General features: G+C 41.5%; 5 non-coding genes across 5 annotated transcripts; all 5 read right to left on the minus strand.

The window, feature by feature from the left end:
* Positions 1-3777: 3777 nt before the first annotated feature.
* On the minus strand, positions 3778-3850 carry trnar-ccu (transfer RNA arginine (anticodon CCU)). The gene has a single exon. It is a non-coding gene; the product is annotated as a tRNA-Arg (tRNA).
* A 6938-nt stretch (positions 3851-10788) lies between these two features.
* Positions 10789-10861, minus strand: trnar-ccu (transfer RNA arginine (anticodon CCU)). Its single transcript has one exon. It is a non-coding gene; the product is annotated as a tRNA-Arg (tRNA).
* Positions 10862-12277: 1416 nt separating this feature from the next.
* trnar-ccu (transfer RNA arginine (anticodon CCU)) lies at positions 12278-12350 on the minus strand. The gene has a single exon. It is a non-coding gene; the product is annotated as a tRNA-Arg (tRNA).
* A 2508-nt stretch (positions 12351-14858) lies between these two features.
* On the minus strand, positions 14859-14931 carry trnar-ccu (transfer RNA arginine (anticodon CCU)). The gene has a single exon. It is a non-coding gene; the product is annotated as a tRNA-Arg (tRNA).
* Positions 14932-16626: 1695 nt separating this feature from the next.
* On the minus strand, positions 16627-16699 carry trnar-ccu (transfer RNA arginine (anticodon CCU)). Its single transcript has one exon. It is a non-coding gene; the product is annotated as a tRNA-Arg (tRNA).
* Positions 16700-17352: the final 653 nt, after the last annotated feature.

Below are 17352 nucleotides of genomic sequence, written 5' to 3' on the forward strand. Positions count from 1 at the left end.
TGCTTTCAGCCACTTCAGCAAAGACTAAACCTCACAATCCATGGCTTAGGAGGCCAGTGTCTTAGGCCACTGGGGATCTTTGTAATCAATATGACCAATAAGAACTGATGGAAGAGGTAAAAAAAAATGTATAATGGCACTTACACATGGAATGAAACTACGCATTTAAAAAAAATATTTTTTTGCACTTAAATGCTATAAAAAGCTGGTTAGCAGAAAATGTTTTCGATCCATCAACCTCTGGGTTATGGGCCCAGCACGCATCCGCTGCACAACTCTGCTTTCAGCCACTTCAGCAAAGACTAAACCTCACAATCCATGGCTTAGGAGGCCAGTGTCTAATCGATATGACCAATACGAACTGATGGAAGAGGTAAAAAAAAATGTATAATGGCACTTACACATGGAATGAAACTACGCATTTAAAAAAAATATTTGTTTGCACTTAAATGCTATAAAAAGCTGGTTAGCAGAAAATGTTTTCGATCCATCAACCTCTGGGTTATGGGCCCAGCACGCATCCGCTGCACAACTCTGCTTTCAGCCACTTCAGCAAAGACTAAACCTCACAATCCATGGCTTAGGAGGCCAGTGTCTTAGGCCACTGGGGATCTTTGTAATCAATATGACCAATACGAACTGATGGAAGAGGTAAAATTTTTTTTTATAATGGCACTTACACATGGAATGAAACTACGCATTTAAAAAAAATATTTGTTTGCACTTAAATGCTATAAAAAGCTGGTTAGCAGAAAATGTTTTTGATCCATCAACCTCTGGGTTATGGACCCAGCAGGCATCCGCTGCACAACTCTGCTTTCAGCCACTTCAGCAAAGACTAAACCTCACAATCCATGGCTTAGGAGGCCAGTGTCTAATCGATATGACCAATACGAACTGATGGAAGAGGTAAAAAAAAATGTATAATGGCACTTACACATGGAATGAAACTACGCATTTAAAAAAAATATTTGTTTGCACTTAAATGCTATAAAAAGCTGGTTAGCAGAAAATGTTTTCGATCCATCAACCTCTGGGTTATGGGCCCAGCACGCATCCGCTGCACAACTCTGCTTTCAGCCACTTCAGCAAAGACTAAACCTCACAATCCATGGCTTAGGAGGCCAGTGTCTTAGGCCACTGGGGATCTTTGTAATCAATATGACCAATACGAACTGATGGAAGAGGTAAAAAATTTTTTTATAATGGCACTTACACATGGAATGAAACTACGCATTTAAAAAAAATATTTGTTTGCACTTAAATGCTATAAAAAGCTGGTTAGCAGAAAATGTTTTTGATCCATCAACCTCTGGGTTATGGACCCAGCAGGCATCCGCTGCACAACTCTGCTTTCAGCCACTTCAGCAAAGACTAAACCTCACAATCCATGGCTTAGGAGGCCAGTGTCTAATCGATATGACCAATACGAACTGATGGAAGAGGTAAAAAAAAATGTATAATGGCACTTACACATGGAATGAAACTACGCTTTTAAAAAAAAAAAAAATTTGGCACTTAAATGCTATGGTTAGCAGAAAATGTTTTTGATCCATCGACCACTGGGTAATGGACCAAGCACGCTTCTGCTGAGCCACAATGTTTCCAACAACCAAAGATGGGACTTGAACCCACAATTCCTGGCTTAGGAGGCCAGTGCCTTATCCATTAGGCCACTGGGGCAATGTCTACCTTTCCCAACCAGTACGAACTGGTTATGAGCCCAGCACGCATCCGCTGCACAACTCTGCTTTCAGCCACTTCAGCAAAGACTAAACCTCACAATCCATGGCTTAGGAGGCCAGTGTCTTAGGCCACTGGGGATCTTTGTAATCAATATGACCAATACAAACTGATGGAAGAGGTAAAAAAAAATGTATAATGGCACTTACACATGGAATGAAACTACGCATTTAAAAAAAAATATTTGTTGGCACTTAAATGCTATGGTTAGCAGAAAATGTTTTCGATCCATCGACCACTGGGTAATGGACCTAGCACGCTTCTGCTGGGCCACAATGTTTCCGACGACCCCAGATGGGACTTGAACCCACAATTTCTGGCTTAGGAGGCCAGTGCCTAATCCATTAGGCCACTGGAGCAATGTCTACCTTTCCCAACCAGTACGAACTGGTTATGGGCCCAGCACGCATCCGCTGCACAACTCTGCTTTCAGCCACTTCAGCAAAGACTAAACCTCACAATCCATGGCTTAGGAGGCCAGTGTCTTAGGCCACTGGGGATCTTTGTAATCAATATGACCAATAAGAACTGATGGAAGAGGTAAAAAAAAATGTATAATGGCACTTACACATGGAATGAAACTACGCATTTAAAAAAAATATTTGTTTGCACTTAAATGCTATAAAAAGCTGGTTAGCAGAAAATGTTTTCGATCCATCAACCTCTGGGTTATGGGCCCAGCACGCATCCGCTGCACAACTCTGCTTTCAGCCACTTCAGCAAAGACTAAACCTCACAATCCATGGCTTAGGAGGCCAGTGTCTAATCGATATGACCAATACGAATTGATGGAAGAGGTAAAAAAAAATGTATAATGGCACTTACACATGGAATGAAACTACGCATTTAAAAAAAATATTTGTTTGCACTTAAATGCTATAAAAAGCTGGTTAGCAGAAAATGTTTTCGATCCATCAACCTCTGGGTTATGGGCCCAGCACGCATCCGCTGCACAACTCTGCTTTCAGCCACTTCAGCAAAGACTAAACCTCACAATCCATGGCTTAGGAGGCCAGTGTCTTAGGCCACTGGGGATCTTTGTAATCAATATGACCAATACGAACTGATGGAAGAGGTAAAAAATTTTTTTATAATGGCACTTACACATGGAATGAAACTACGCATTTAAAAAAAATATTTGTTTGCACTTAAATGCTATAAAAAGCTGGTTAGCAGAAAATGTTTTCGATCCATCAACCTCTGGGTTATGGGCCCAGCACGCATCCGCTGCACAACTCTGCTTTCAGCCACTTCAGCAAAGACTAAACCTCACAATCCATGGCTTAGGAGGCCAGTGTCTAATCGATATGACCAATACGAACTGATGGAAGAGGTAAAAAAAAATGTATAATGGCACTTACACATGGAATGAAACTACGCATTTAAAAAAAATATTTGTTTGCACTTAAATGCTATAAAAAGCTGGTTAGCAGAAAATGTTTTCGATCCATCAACCTCTGGGTTATGGGCCCAGCACGCATCCGCTGCACAACTCTGCTTTCAGCCACTTCAGCAAAGACTAAACCTCACAATCCATGGCTTAGGAGGCCAGTGTCTTAGGCCACTGGGGATCTTTGTAATCAATATGACCAATACGAACTGATGGAAGAGGTAAAAATTTTTTTTATAATGGCACTTACACATGGAATGAAACTACGCATTTAAAAAAAATATTTGTTTGCACTTAAATGCTATAAAAAGCTGGTTAGCAGAAAATGTTTTTGATCCATCAACCTCTGGGTTATGGACCCAGCAGGCATCCGCTGCACAACTCTGCTTTCAGCCACTTCAGCAAAGACTAAACCTCACAATCCATGGCTTAGGAGGCCAGTGTCTAATCGATATGACCAATACGAACTGATGGAAGAGGTAAAAAAAAATGTATAATGGCACTTACACATGGAATGAAACTACGCTTTTAAAAAAAAAAAAAATTTGGCACTTAAATGCTATGGTTAGCAGAAAATGTTTTTGATCCATCGACCACTGGGTAATGGACCAAGCACGCTTCTGCTGAGCCACAATGTTTCCAACAACCCCAGATGGGACTTGAACCCACAATTCCTGGCTTAGGAGGCCAGTGCCTTATCCATTAGGCCACTGGGGCAATGTCTACCTTTCCCAACCAGTACGAACTGGTTATGAGCCCAGCACGCATCCGCTGCACAACTCTGCTTTCAGCCACTTCAGCAAAGACTAAACCTCACAATCCATGGCTTAGGAGGCCAGTGTCTTAGGCCACTGGGGATCTTTGTAATCAATATGACCAATACAAACTGATGGAAGAGGTAAAAAAAAATGTATAATGGCACTTACACATGGAATGAAACTACGCATTTAAAAAAAAATATTTGTTGGCACTTAAATGCTATGGTTAGCAGAAAATGTTTTCGATCCATCGACCACTGGGTAATGGACCTAGCACGCTTCTGCTGGGCCACAATGTTTCCGACGACCCCAGATGGGACTTGAACCCACAATTTCTGGCTTAGGAGGCCAGTGCCTAATCCATTAGGCCACTGGAGCAATGTCTACCTTTCCCAACCAGTACGAACTGGTTATGGGCCCAGCACGCATCCGCTGCACAACTCTGCTTTCAGCCACTTCAGCAAAGACTAAACCTCACAATCCATGGCTTAGGAGGCCAGTGTCTTAGGCCACTGGGGATCTTTGTAATCAATATGACCAATAAGAACTGATGGAAGAGGTAAAAAAAAATGTATAATGGCACTTACACATGGAATGAAACTACGCATTTAAAAAAAATATTTGTTTGCACTTAAATGCTATAAAAAGCTGGTTAGCAGAAAATGTTTTCGATCCATCAACCTCTGGGTTATGGGCCCAGCACGCATCCGCTGCACAACTCTGCTTTCAGCCACTTCAGCAAAGACTAAACCTCACAATCCATGGCTTAGGAGGCCAGTGTCTTAGGCCACTGGGGATCTTTGTAATCAATATGACCAATACGAACTGATGGAAGAGGTAAAAAAATTTTTTATAATGGCACTTACACATGGAATGAAACTACGCATTTAAAAAAAATATTTGTTTGCACTTAAATGCTATAAAAAGCTGGTTAGCAGAAAATGTTTTCGATCCATCAACCTCTGGGTTATGGGCCCAGCACGCATCCGCTGCACAACTCTGCTTTCAGCCACTTCAGCAAAGACTAAACCTCACAATCCATGGCTTAGGAGGCCAGTGTCTAATCGATATGACCAATACGAACTGATGGAAGAGGTAAAAAAAAATGTATAATGGCACTTACACATGGAATGAAACTACGCATTTTAAAAAAATATTTGTTTGCACTTAAATGCTATAAAAAGCTGGTTAGCAGAAAATGTTTTCGATCCATCAACCTCTGGGTTATGGGCCCAGCACGCATCCGCTGCACAACTCTGCTTTCAGCCACTTCAGCAAAGACTAAACCTCACAATCCATGGCTTAGGAGGCCAGTGTCTTAGGCCACTGGGGATCTTTGTAATCAATATGACCAATACGAACTGATGGAAGAGGTAAAAAATTTTTTTATAATGGCACTTACACATGGAATGAAACTACGCATTTAAAAAAAATATTTGTTTGCACTTAAATGCTATAAAAAGCTGGTTAGCAGAAAATGTTTTCGATCCATCAACCTCTGGGTTATGGGCCCAGCACGCATCCGCTGCACAACTCTGCTTTCAGCCACTTCAGCAAAGACTAAACCTCACAATCCATGGCTTAGGAGGCCAGTGTCTAATCGATATGACCAATACGAACTGATGGAAGAGGTAAAAAAAAATGTATAATGGCACTTACACATGGAATGAAACTACGCATTTTAAAAAAATATTTGTTCGCACTTAAATGCTATAAAAAGCTGGTTAGCAGAAAATGTTTTTGATCCATCAACCTCTGGGTTATGGACCCAGCAGGCATCCGCTGCACAACTCTGCTTTCAGCCACTTCAGCAAAGACTAAACCTCACAATCCATGGCTTAGGAGGCCAGTGTCTAATCGATATGACCAATACGAACTGATGGAAGAGGTAAAAAAAAATGTATAATGGCACTTACACATGGAATGAAACTACGCTTTTAAAAAAAAAAAAATTTTGGCACTTAAATGCTATGGTTAGCAGAAAATGTTTTTGATCCATCGACCACTGGGCAATGGACCAAGCACGCTTCTGCTGAGCCACAATGTTTCCGACAACCCCAGATGGGACTTGAACCCACAATTCCTGGCTTAGGAGGCCAGTGCCTTATCCATTAGGACACTGGGGCAATGTCTACCTTTCCCAACCAGTACGAACTGGTTATGGGCCCAGCACGCATCCGCTGCACAACTCTGCTTTCAGCCACTTCAGCAAAGACTAAACCTCACAATCCATGGCTTAGGAGGCCAGTGTCTTAGGCCACTGGGGATCTTTGTAATCAATATGACCAATACGAACTGATGGAAGAGGTAAAAAAAAATGTATAATGGCACTTACACATGGAATGAAACTACGCATTTAAAAAAAATTATTTGTTGGCACTTAAATGCTATGGTTAGCAGAAAATGTTTTCGATCCATCGACCACTGGGTAATGGACCTAGCACGCTTCTGCTGGGCCACAATGTTTCCGACCACCCCAGATGGGACTTGAACCCACAATTTCTGGCTTAGGAGGCCAGTGCCTTATCCATTAGGCCACTGGAGCAATGTCTACCTTTCCCAACCAGTACGAACTGGTTATGGGCCCAGCACGCATCCGCTGCACAACTCTGCTTTCAGCCACTTCAGCAAAGACTAAACCTCACAATCCATGGCTTAGGAGGCCAGTGTCTTAGGCCACTGGGGATCTTTGTAATCAATATGACCAATAAGAACTGATGGAAGAGGTAAAAAAAAATGTATAATGGCACTTACACATGGAATGAAACTACGCATTTAAAAAAAATATTTGTTTGCACTTAAATGCTATAAAAAGCTGGTTAGCAGAAAATGTTTTCGATCCATCAACCTCTGGGTTATGGGCCCAGCACGCATCCGCTGCACAACTCTGCTTTCAGCCACTTCAGCAAAGACTAAACCTCACAATCCATGGCTTAGGAGGCCAGTGTCTAATCGATATGACCAATACGAACTGATGGAAGAGGTAAAAAAAAATGTATAATGGCACTTACACATGGAATGAAACTACGCATTTAAAAAAAATATTTGTTTGCACTTAAATGCTATAAAAAGCTGGTTAGCAGAAAATGTTTTCGATCCATCAACCTCTGGGTTATGGGCCCAGCACGCATCCGCTGCACAACTCTGCTTTCAGCCACTTCAGCAAAGACTAAACCTCACAATCCATGGCTTAGGAGGCCAGTGTCTAATCGATATGACCAATACGAACTGATGGAAGAGGTAAAAAAAAATGTATAATGGCACTTACACATGGAATGAAACTACGCATTTAAAAAAAATATTTGTTTGCACTTAAATGCTATAAAAAGCTGGTTAGCAGAAAATGTTTTCGATCCATCAACCTCTGGGTTATGGGCCCAGCACGCATCCGCTGCACAACTCTGCTTTCAGCCACTTCAGCAAAGACTAAACCTCACAATCCATGGCTTAGGAGGCCAGTGTCTTAGGCCACTGGGGATCTTTGTAATCAATATGACCAATAAGAACTGATGGAAGAGGTAAAAAAAAATGTATAATGGCACTTACACATGGAATGAAACTACGCATTTAAAAAAAATATTTGTTTGCACTTAAATGCTATAAAAAGCTGGTTAGCAGAAAATGTTTTCGATCCATCAACCTCTGGGTTATGGGCCCAGCACGCATCCGCTGCACAACTCTGCTTTCAGCCACTTCAGCAAAGACTAAACCTCACAATCCATGGCTTAGGAGGCCAGTGTCTTAGGCCACTGGGGATCTTTGTAATCAATATGACCAATAAGAACTGATGGAAGAGGTAAAAAAAAATGTATAATGGCACTTACACATGGAATGAAACTACGCATTTAAAAAAAATATTTGTTTGCACTTAAATGCTATAAAAAGCTGGTTAGCAGAAAATGTTTTCGATCCATCAACCTCTGGGTTATGGGCCCAGCACGCATCCGCTGCACAACTCTGCTTTCAGCCACTTCAGCAAAGACTAAACCTCACAATCCATGGCTTAGGAGGCCAGTGTCTAATCGATATGACCAATACGAACTGATGGAAGAGGTAAAAAAAAATGTATAATGGCACTTACACATGGAATGAAACTACGCATTTAAAAAAAATATTTGTTCGCACTTAAATGCTATAAAAAGCTGGTTAGCAGAAAATGTTTTTGATCCATCAACCTCTGGGTTATGGACCCAGCACGCATCCGCTGCACAACTCTGCTTTCAGCCACTTCAGCAAAGACTAAACCTCACAATCCATGGCTTAGGAGGCCAGTGTCTAATCGATATGACCAATACGAACTGATGGAAGAGGTAAAAAAAAATGTATAATGGCACTTACACATGGAATGAAACTACGCTTTTAAAAAAAAAAAAATTTTGGCACTTAAATGCTATGGTTAGCAGAAAATGTTTTTGATCCATCGACCACTGGGTAATGGACCAGGCACGCTTCTGCTGAGCCACAATGTTTCCGACAACCCCAGATGGGACTTGAACCCACAATTTCTGGCTTAGGAAGCCAGTGCCTTATCCATTAGGCCACTGGAGCAATGTCTACCTTTCCCAACCAGTACGAACTGGTTATGGGCCCAGCACGCATCCGCTGCACAACTCTGCTTTCAGCCACTTCAGCAAAGACTAAACCTCACAATCCATGGCTTAGGAGGCCAGTGTCTTAGGCCACTGGGGATCTTTGTAATCAATATGACCAATAAGAACTGATGGAAGAGGTAAAAAAAAATGTATAATGGCACTTACACATGGAATGAAACTACGCATTTAAAAAAAATATTTGTTTGCACTTAAATGCTATAAAAAGCTGGTTAGCAGAAAATGTTTTCGATCCATCAACCTCTGGGTTATGGGCCCAGCACGCATCCGCTGCACAACTCTGCTTTCAGCCACTTCAGCAAAGACTAAACCTCACAATCCATGGCTTAGGAGGCCAGTGTCTTAGGCCACTGGGGATCTTTGTAATCAATATGACCAATAAGAACTGATGGAAGAGGTAAAAAAAAATGTATAATGGCACTTACACATGGAATGAAACTACGCATTTAAAAAAAATATTTGTTTGCACTTAAATGCTATAAAAAGCTGGTTAGCAGAAAATGTTTTCGATCCATCAACCTCTGGGTTATGGGCCCAGCACGCATCCGCTGCACAACTCTGCTTTCAGCCACTTCAGCAAAGACTAAACCTCACAATCCATGGCTTAGGAGGCCAGTGTCTAATCGATATGACCAATACGAACTGATGGAAGAGGTAAAAAAAAATGTATAATGGCACTTACACATGGAATGAAACTACGCATTTAAAAAAAATATTTGTTCGCACTTAAATGCTATAAAAAGCTGGTTAGCAGAAAATGTTTTTGATCCATCAACCTCTGGGTTATGGACCCAGCACGCATCCGCTGCACAACTCTGCTTTCAGCCACTTCAGCAAAGACTAAACCTCACAATCCATGGCTTAGGAGGCCAGTGTCTAATCGATATGACCAATACGAACTGATGGAAGAGGTAAAAAAAAATGTATAATGGCACTTACACATGGAATGAAACTACGCTTTTAAAAAAAAAAAAATTTTGGCACTTAAATGCTATGGTTAGCAGAAAATGTTTTTGATCCATCGACCACTGGGTAATGGACCAGGCACGCTTCTGCTGAGCCACAATGTTTCCGACAACCCCAGATGGGACTTGAACCCACAATTTCTGGCTTAGGAAGCCAGTGCCTTATCCATTAGGCCACTGGAGCAATGTCTACCTTTCCCAACCAGTACGAACTGGTTATGGGCCCAGCACGCATCCGCTGCACAACTCTGCTTTCAGCCACTTCAGCAAAGACTAAACCTCACAATCCATGGCTTAGGAGGCCAGTGTCTTAGGCCACTGGGGATCTTTGTAATCAATATGACCAATAAGAACTGATGGAAGAGGTAAAAAAAAATGTATAATGGCACTTACACATGGAATGAAACTACGCATTTAAAAAAAATATTTGTTTGCACTTAAATGCTATAAAAAGCTGGTTAGCAGAAAATGTTTTCGATCCATCAACCTCTGGGTTATGGGCCCAGCACGCATCCGCTGCACAACTCTGCTTTCAGCCACTTCAGCAAAGACTAAACCTCACAATCCATGGCTTAGGAGGCCAGTGTCTTAGGCCACTGGGGATCTTTGTAATCAATATGACCAATAAGAACTGATGGAAGAGGTAAAAAAAAATGTATAATGGCACTTACACATGGAATGAAACTACGCATTTAAAAAAAATATTTGTTTGCACTTAAATGCTATAAAAAGCTGGTTAGCAGAAAATGTTTTCGATCCATCAACCTCTGGGTTATGGGCCCAGCACGCATCCGCTGCACAACTCTGCTTTCAGCCACTTCAGCAAAGACTAAACCTCACAATCCATGGCTTAGGAGGCCAGTGTCTAATCGATATGACCAATACGAACTGATGGAAGAGGTAAAAAAAAATGTATAATGGCACTTACACATGGAATGAAACTACGCATTTAAAAAAAATATTTGTTCGCACTTAAATGCTATAAAAAGCTGGTTAGCAGAAAATGTTTTTGATCCATCAACCTCTGGGTTATGGACCCAGCACGCATCCGCTGCACAACTCTGCTTTCAGCCACTTCAGCAAAGACTAAACCTCACAATCCATGGCTTAGGAGGCCAGTGTCTAATCGATATGACCAATACGAACTGATGGAAGAGGTAAACAAAAATGTATAATGGCACTTACACATGGAATGAAACTACGCATTTAAAAAAATATATTTTTTGGCACTTAAATGCTATGGTTAGCAGAAAATGTTTTCGATCCATCGACCACTGGGTAATGGACCTAGCACGCTTCTGCTGGGCCACAATGTTTCCGACCACCCCAGATGGGACTTGAACCCACAATTCCTGGCTTAGGAGGCCAGTGCCTTATCCATTAGGCCACTGGGGCAATGTCTACCTTTCACAACCAGTACGAACTGGTTATGGGCCCAGCACGCATCCGCTGCACAACTCTGCTTTCAGCCACTTCAGCAAAGACTAAACCTCACAATCCATGGCTTAGGAGGCCAGTGTCTTAGGCCACTGGGGATCTTTGTAATCAATATGACCAATACGAACTGATGGAAGAGGTAAAAAAAAATGTATAATGGCACTTACACATGGAATGAAACTACGCATTTAAAAAAAATATTTGTTTGCACTTAAATGCTATAAAAAGCTGGTTAGCAGAAAATGTTTTCGATCCATCAACCTCTGGGTTATGGGCCCAGCACGCATCCGCTGCACAACTCTGCTTTCAGCCACTTCAGCAAAGACTAAACCTCACAATCCATGGCTTAGGAGGCCAGTGTCTAATCGATATGACCAATACGAACTGATGGAAGAGGTAAACAAAAATGTATAATGGCACTTACACATGGAATGAAACTACGCATTTAAAAAAAATAAATTTTGGCACTTAAATGCTATAAAAAGCTGGTTAGCAGAAAATGTTTTTGATCCATCAACCTCTGGGTTATGGGCCCAGCACGCATCCGCTGCACAACTCTGCTTTCAGCCACTTCAGCAAAGACTAAACCTTACAATCCATGGCTTAGGAGGCCAGTGTCTTAGGCCACTGGGGATCTTTGTAATCAATATGACCAATACGAACTGATGGAAGACGTAAAAAAAAAATGTATAATGGCACTTACACATGGAATGAAACTACGCATTTAAAAAAAATATTTGTTCGCACTTAAATGCTATAAAAAGCTGGTTAGCAGAAAATGTTTTTGATCCATCAACCTCTGGGTTATGGGCCCAGCACGCATCCACTGCACAACTCTGCTTTCAGCCACTTCAGCAAAGACTAAAACTCACAATCCATGGCTTAGGAGGCCAGTGTCTTAGGCCACTGGGGATCTTTGTAATCAATATGACCAATACGAACTGATGGAAGAGGTAAAAAAAAATGTATAATGGCACTTACACATGGAATGAAACTACGCATTTAAAAAAAATATTTGTTTGCACTTAAATGCTATAAAAAGCTGGTTAGCAGAAAATGTTTTCGATCCATCAACCTCTGGGTTATGGGCCCAGCACGCATCCGCTGCACAACTCTGCTTTCAGCCACTTCAGCAAAGACTAAACCTCACAATCCATGGCTTAGGAGGCCAGTGTCTAATCGATATGACCAATACGAACTGATGGAAGAGGTAAACAAAAATGTATAATGGCACTTACACATGGAATGAAACTACGCATTTAAAAAAAAAAAAATTGGGCACTTAAATGCTATGGTTAGCAGAAAATGTTTTCGATCCATCGACCACTGGGTAATGGACCTAGCACGCTTCTGCTGGGCCACAATGTTTCCGACAACCCCAGATGGGACTTGAACCCACAATTCCTGGCTTAGGAGGCCAGTGCCTTATCCATTAGGCCACTGGGGCAAAGTCAACCTTTCACAACCAGTACGAACTGGTTATGGGCCCAGCACGCATCCGCTGCACAACTCTGCTTTCAGCCACTTCAGCAAAGACTAAACCTCACAATCCATGGCTTAGGAGGCCAGTGTCTTAGGCCACTGGGGATCTTTGTAATCAATATGACCAATACGAACTGATGGAAGAGGTAAAAAAAAATGTATAATGGCACTTACACATGGAATGAAACTACGCATTTAAAAAAAATATTTGTTCGCACTTAAATGCTATAAAAAGCTGGTTAGCAGAAAATGTTTTTGATCCATCAACCTCTGGGTTATGGGCCCAGCACGCATCCGCTGCACAACTCTGCTTTCAGCCACTTCAGCAAAGACTAAACCTTACAATCCATGGCTTAGGAGGCCAGTGTCTTAGGCCACTGGGGATCTTTGTAATCAATATGACCAATGCGAACTGATGGAAGAGGTAAAAAAAAATGTATAATGGCACTTACACATGGAATGAAACTACGCATTTAAAAAAAATATTTGTTTGCACTTGAATGCTATAAAAAGCTGGTTAGCAGAAAATGTTTTCGATCCATCAACCTCTGGGTTATGGGCCCAGCACGCATCCGCTGCACAACTCTGCTTTCAGCCACTTCAGCAAAGACTAAACCTCACAATCCATGGCTTAGGAGGCCAGTGTCTAATCGATATGACCAATACGAACTGATGGAAGAGGTAAACAAAAATGTATAATGGCACTTACACATGGAATGAAACTACGCATTTAAAAAAAAAAATTTGGGGCACTTAAATGCTATAAAAAGCTGGTTAGCAGAAAATGTTTTCGATCCATCAACCTCTGGGTTATGGGCCCAGCACGCATCCGCTGCACAACTCTGCTTTCAGCCACTTCAGCAAAGACTAAACCTTACAATCCATGGCTTAGGAGGCCAGTGTCTTAGGCCACTGGGGATCTTTGTAATCAATATGACCAATACGAACTGATGGAAGAGGTAAACAAAAATGTATAATGGCACTTACACATGGAATGAAACTACGCATTTAAAAAAAAAAAATGTTGGCACTTAAATGCTATAAAAAGCTGGTTAGCAGAAAATGTTTTTGATCCATCAACCTCTGGGTTATGGGCCCAGCACGCATCCGCTGCACAACTCTGCTTTCAGCCACTTCAGCAAAGACTAAACCTTACAAGCCATGGCTTAGGAGGCCAGTGTCTTAGGCCACTGGGGATCTTTGTAATCAATATGACCAATACGAACTGATGGAAGACGTAAAAAAAAAATGTATAATGGCACTTACACATGGAATGAAACTACGCATTTAAAAAAAATATTTGTTCGCACTTAAATGCTATAAAAAGCTGGTTAGCAGAAAATGTTTTTGATCCATCAACCTCTGGGTTATGGGCCCAGCACGCATCCACTGCACAACTCTGCTTTCAGCCACTTCAGCAAAGACTAAACCTCACAATCCATGGCTTAGGAGGCCAGTGTCTAATCGATATGACCAATACGAACTGATGGAAGAGGTAAACAAAACTGTATAATGGCACTTACACATGGAATGAAACTACGCATTTAAAAAAAAAAAATTTTGGCACTTAAATGCTATAAAAAGCTGGTTAGCAGAAAATGTTTTTGATCCATCAACCTCTGGGTTATGGGCCCAGCACGCATCCGCTGCACAACTCTGCTTTCAGCCACTTCAGCAAAGACTAAACCTTACAATCCATGGCTTAGGAGGCCAGTGTCTTAGGCCACTGGGGATCTTTGTAATCAATATGACCAATACGAACTGATGGAAGACGTAAAAAAAAAATGTATAATGGCACTTACACATGGAATGAAACTACGCATTTAAAAAAAATATTTGTTCGCACTTAAATGCTATAAAAAGCTTGTTAGCAGAAAATGTTTTTGATCCATCAACCTCTGGGTTATGGGCCCAGCACGCATCCACTGCACAACTCTGCTTTCAGCCACTTCAGCAAAGACTAAAACTCACAATCCATGGCTTAGGAGGCCAGTGTCTTAGGCCACTGGGGATCTTTGTAATCAATATGACCAATACGAACTGATGGAAGAGGTAAAAAAAAATGTATAATGGCACTTACACATGGAATGAAACTACGCATTTAAAAAAAATATTTGTTTGCACTTAAATGCTATAAAAAGCTGGTTAGCAGAAAATGTTTTCGATCCATCAACCTCTGGGTTATGGGCCCAGCACGCATCCGCTGCACAACTCTGCTTTCAGCCACTTCAGCAAAGACTAAACCTCACAATCCATGGCTTAGGAGGCCAGTGTCTAATCGATATGACCAATACGAACTGATGGAAGAGGTAAACAAAAATGTATAATGGCACTTACACATGGAATGAAACTACGCATTTAAAAAAAAAAAAAATTGGCACTTAAATGCTATGGTTAGCAGAAAATGTTTTCGATCCATCGACCACTGGGTAATGGACCTAGCACGCTTCTGCTGGGCCACAATGTTTCCGTCAACCCCAGATGGGACTTGAACCCACAATTCCTGGCTTAGGAGGCCAGTGCCTTATCCATTAGGCCACTGGGGCAAAGTCTACCTTTCACAACCAGTACGAACTGGTTATGGGCCCAGCACGCATCCGCTGCACAACTCTGCTTTCAGCCACTTCAGCAAAGACTAAACCTCACAATCCATGGCTTAGGAGGCCAGTGTCTTAGGCCACTGGGGATCTTTGTAATCAATATGACCAATACGAACTGATGGAAGAGGTAAAAAAAAATGTATAATGGCACTTACACATGGAATGAAACTACGCATTTAAAAAAAATATTTGTTCGCACTTAAATGCTATAAAAAGCTGGTTAGCAGAAAATGTTTTTGATCCATCAACCTCTGGGTTATGGGCCCAGCACGCATCCGCTGCACAACTCTGCTTTCAGCCACTTCAGCAAAGACTAAACCTTACAAGCCATGGCTTAGGAGGCCAGTGTCTTAGGCCACTGGGGATCTTTGTAATCAATATGACCAATACGAACTGATGGAAGACGTAAAAAAAAAATGTATAATGGCACTTACACATGGAATGAAACTACGCATTTAAAAAAAATATTTGTTCGCACTTAAATGCTATAAAAAGCTGGTTAGCAGAAAATGTTTTTGATCCATCAACCTCTGGGTTATGGGCCCAGCACGCATCCACTGCACAACTCTGCTTTCAGCCACTTCAGCAAAGACTAAACCTCACAATCCATGGCTTAGGAGGCCAGTGTCTAATCGATATGACCAATACGAACTGATGGAAGAGGTAAACAAAACTGTATAATGGCACTTACACATGGAATGAAACTACGCATTTAAAAAAAAAAAATTTTGGCACTTAAATGCTATAAAAAGCTGGTTAGCAGAAAATGTTTTTGATCCATCAACCTCTGGGTTATGGGCCCAGCACGCATCCGCTGCACAACTCTGCTTTCAGCCACTTCAGCAAAGACTAAACCTTACAATCCATGGCTTAGGAGGCCAGTGTCTTAGGCCACTGGGGATCTTTGTAATCAATATGACCAATACGAACTGATGGAAGACGTAAAAAAAAAATGTATAATGGCACTTACACATGGAATGAAACTACGCATTTAAAAAAAATATTTGTTCGCACTTAAATGCTATAAAAAGCTGGTTAGCAGAAAATGTTTTTGATCCATCAACCTCTGGGTTATGGGCCCAGCACGCATCCACTGCACAACTCTGCTTTCAGCCACTTCAGCAAAGACTAAAACTCACAATCCATGGCTTAGGAGGCCAGTGTCTTAGGCCACTGGGGATCTTTGTAATCAATATGACCAATACGAACTGATGGAAGAGGTAAAAAAAAATGTATAATGGCACTTACACATGGAATGAAACTACGCATTTAAAAAAAATATTTGTTTGCACTTAAATGCTATAAAAAGCTGGTTAGCAGAAAATGTTTTCGATCCATCAACCTCTGGGTTATGGGCCCAGCACGCATCCGCTGCACAACTCTGCTTTCAGCCACTTCAGCAAAGACTAAACCTCACAATCCATGGCTTAGGAGGCCAGTGTCTAATCGATATGACCAATACGAACTGATGGAAGAGGTAAACAAAAATGTATAATGGCACTTACACATGGAATGAAACTACGCATTTAAAAAAAAAAAAAATTGGCACTTAAATGCTATGGTTAGCAGAAAATGTTTTCGATCCATCGACCACTGGGTAATGGACCTAGCACGCTTCTGCTGGGCCACAATGTTTCCGTCAACCCCAGATGGGACTTGAACCCACAATTCCTGGCTTAGGAGGCCAGTGCCTTATCCATTAGGCCACTGGGGCAAAGTCTACCTTTCACAACCAGTACGAACTGGTTATGGGCCCAGCACGCATCCGCTGCACAACTCTGCTTTCAGCCACTTCAGCAAAGACTAAACCTCACAATCCATGGCTTAGGAGGCCAGTGTCTTAGGCCACTGGGGATCTTTGTAATCAATATGACCAATACGAACTGATGGAAGAGGTAAAAAAAAATGTATAATGGCACTTACACATGGAATGAAACTACGCATTTAAAAAAAATATTTGTTCGCACTTAAATGCTATAAAAAGCTGGTTAGCAGAAAATGTTTTTGATCCATCAACCTCTGGGTTATGGGCCCAGCACGCATCCGCTGCACAACTCTGCTTTCAGCCACTTCAGCAAAGACTAAACCTTACAAGCCATGGCTTAGGAGGCCAGTGTCTTAGGCCACTGGGGATCTTTGTAATCAATATGACCAATACGAACTGATGGAAGACGTAAAAAAAAAATGTATAATGGCACTTACACATGGAATGAAACTACGCATTTAAAAAAAATATTTGTTCGCACTTAAATGCTATAAAAAGCTGGTTAGCAGAAAATGTTTTTGATCCATCAACCTCTGGGTTATGGGCCCAGCACGCATCCACTGCACAACTCTGCTTTCAGCCACTTCAGCAAAGACTAAACC

This window comes from Oncorhynchus mykiss, chromosome 7 (assembly GCF_057628025.1).
Source record: "Oncorhynchus mykiss isolate SJ-2025 chromosome 7, ASM5762802v1, whole genome shotgun sequence".
NCBI lineage: Eukaryota > Metazoa > Chordata > Actinopteri > Salmoniformes > Salmonidae > Oncorhynchus > Oncorhynchus mykiss.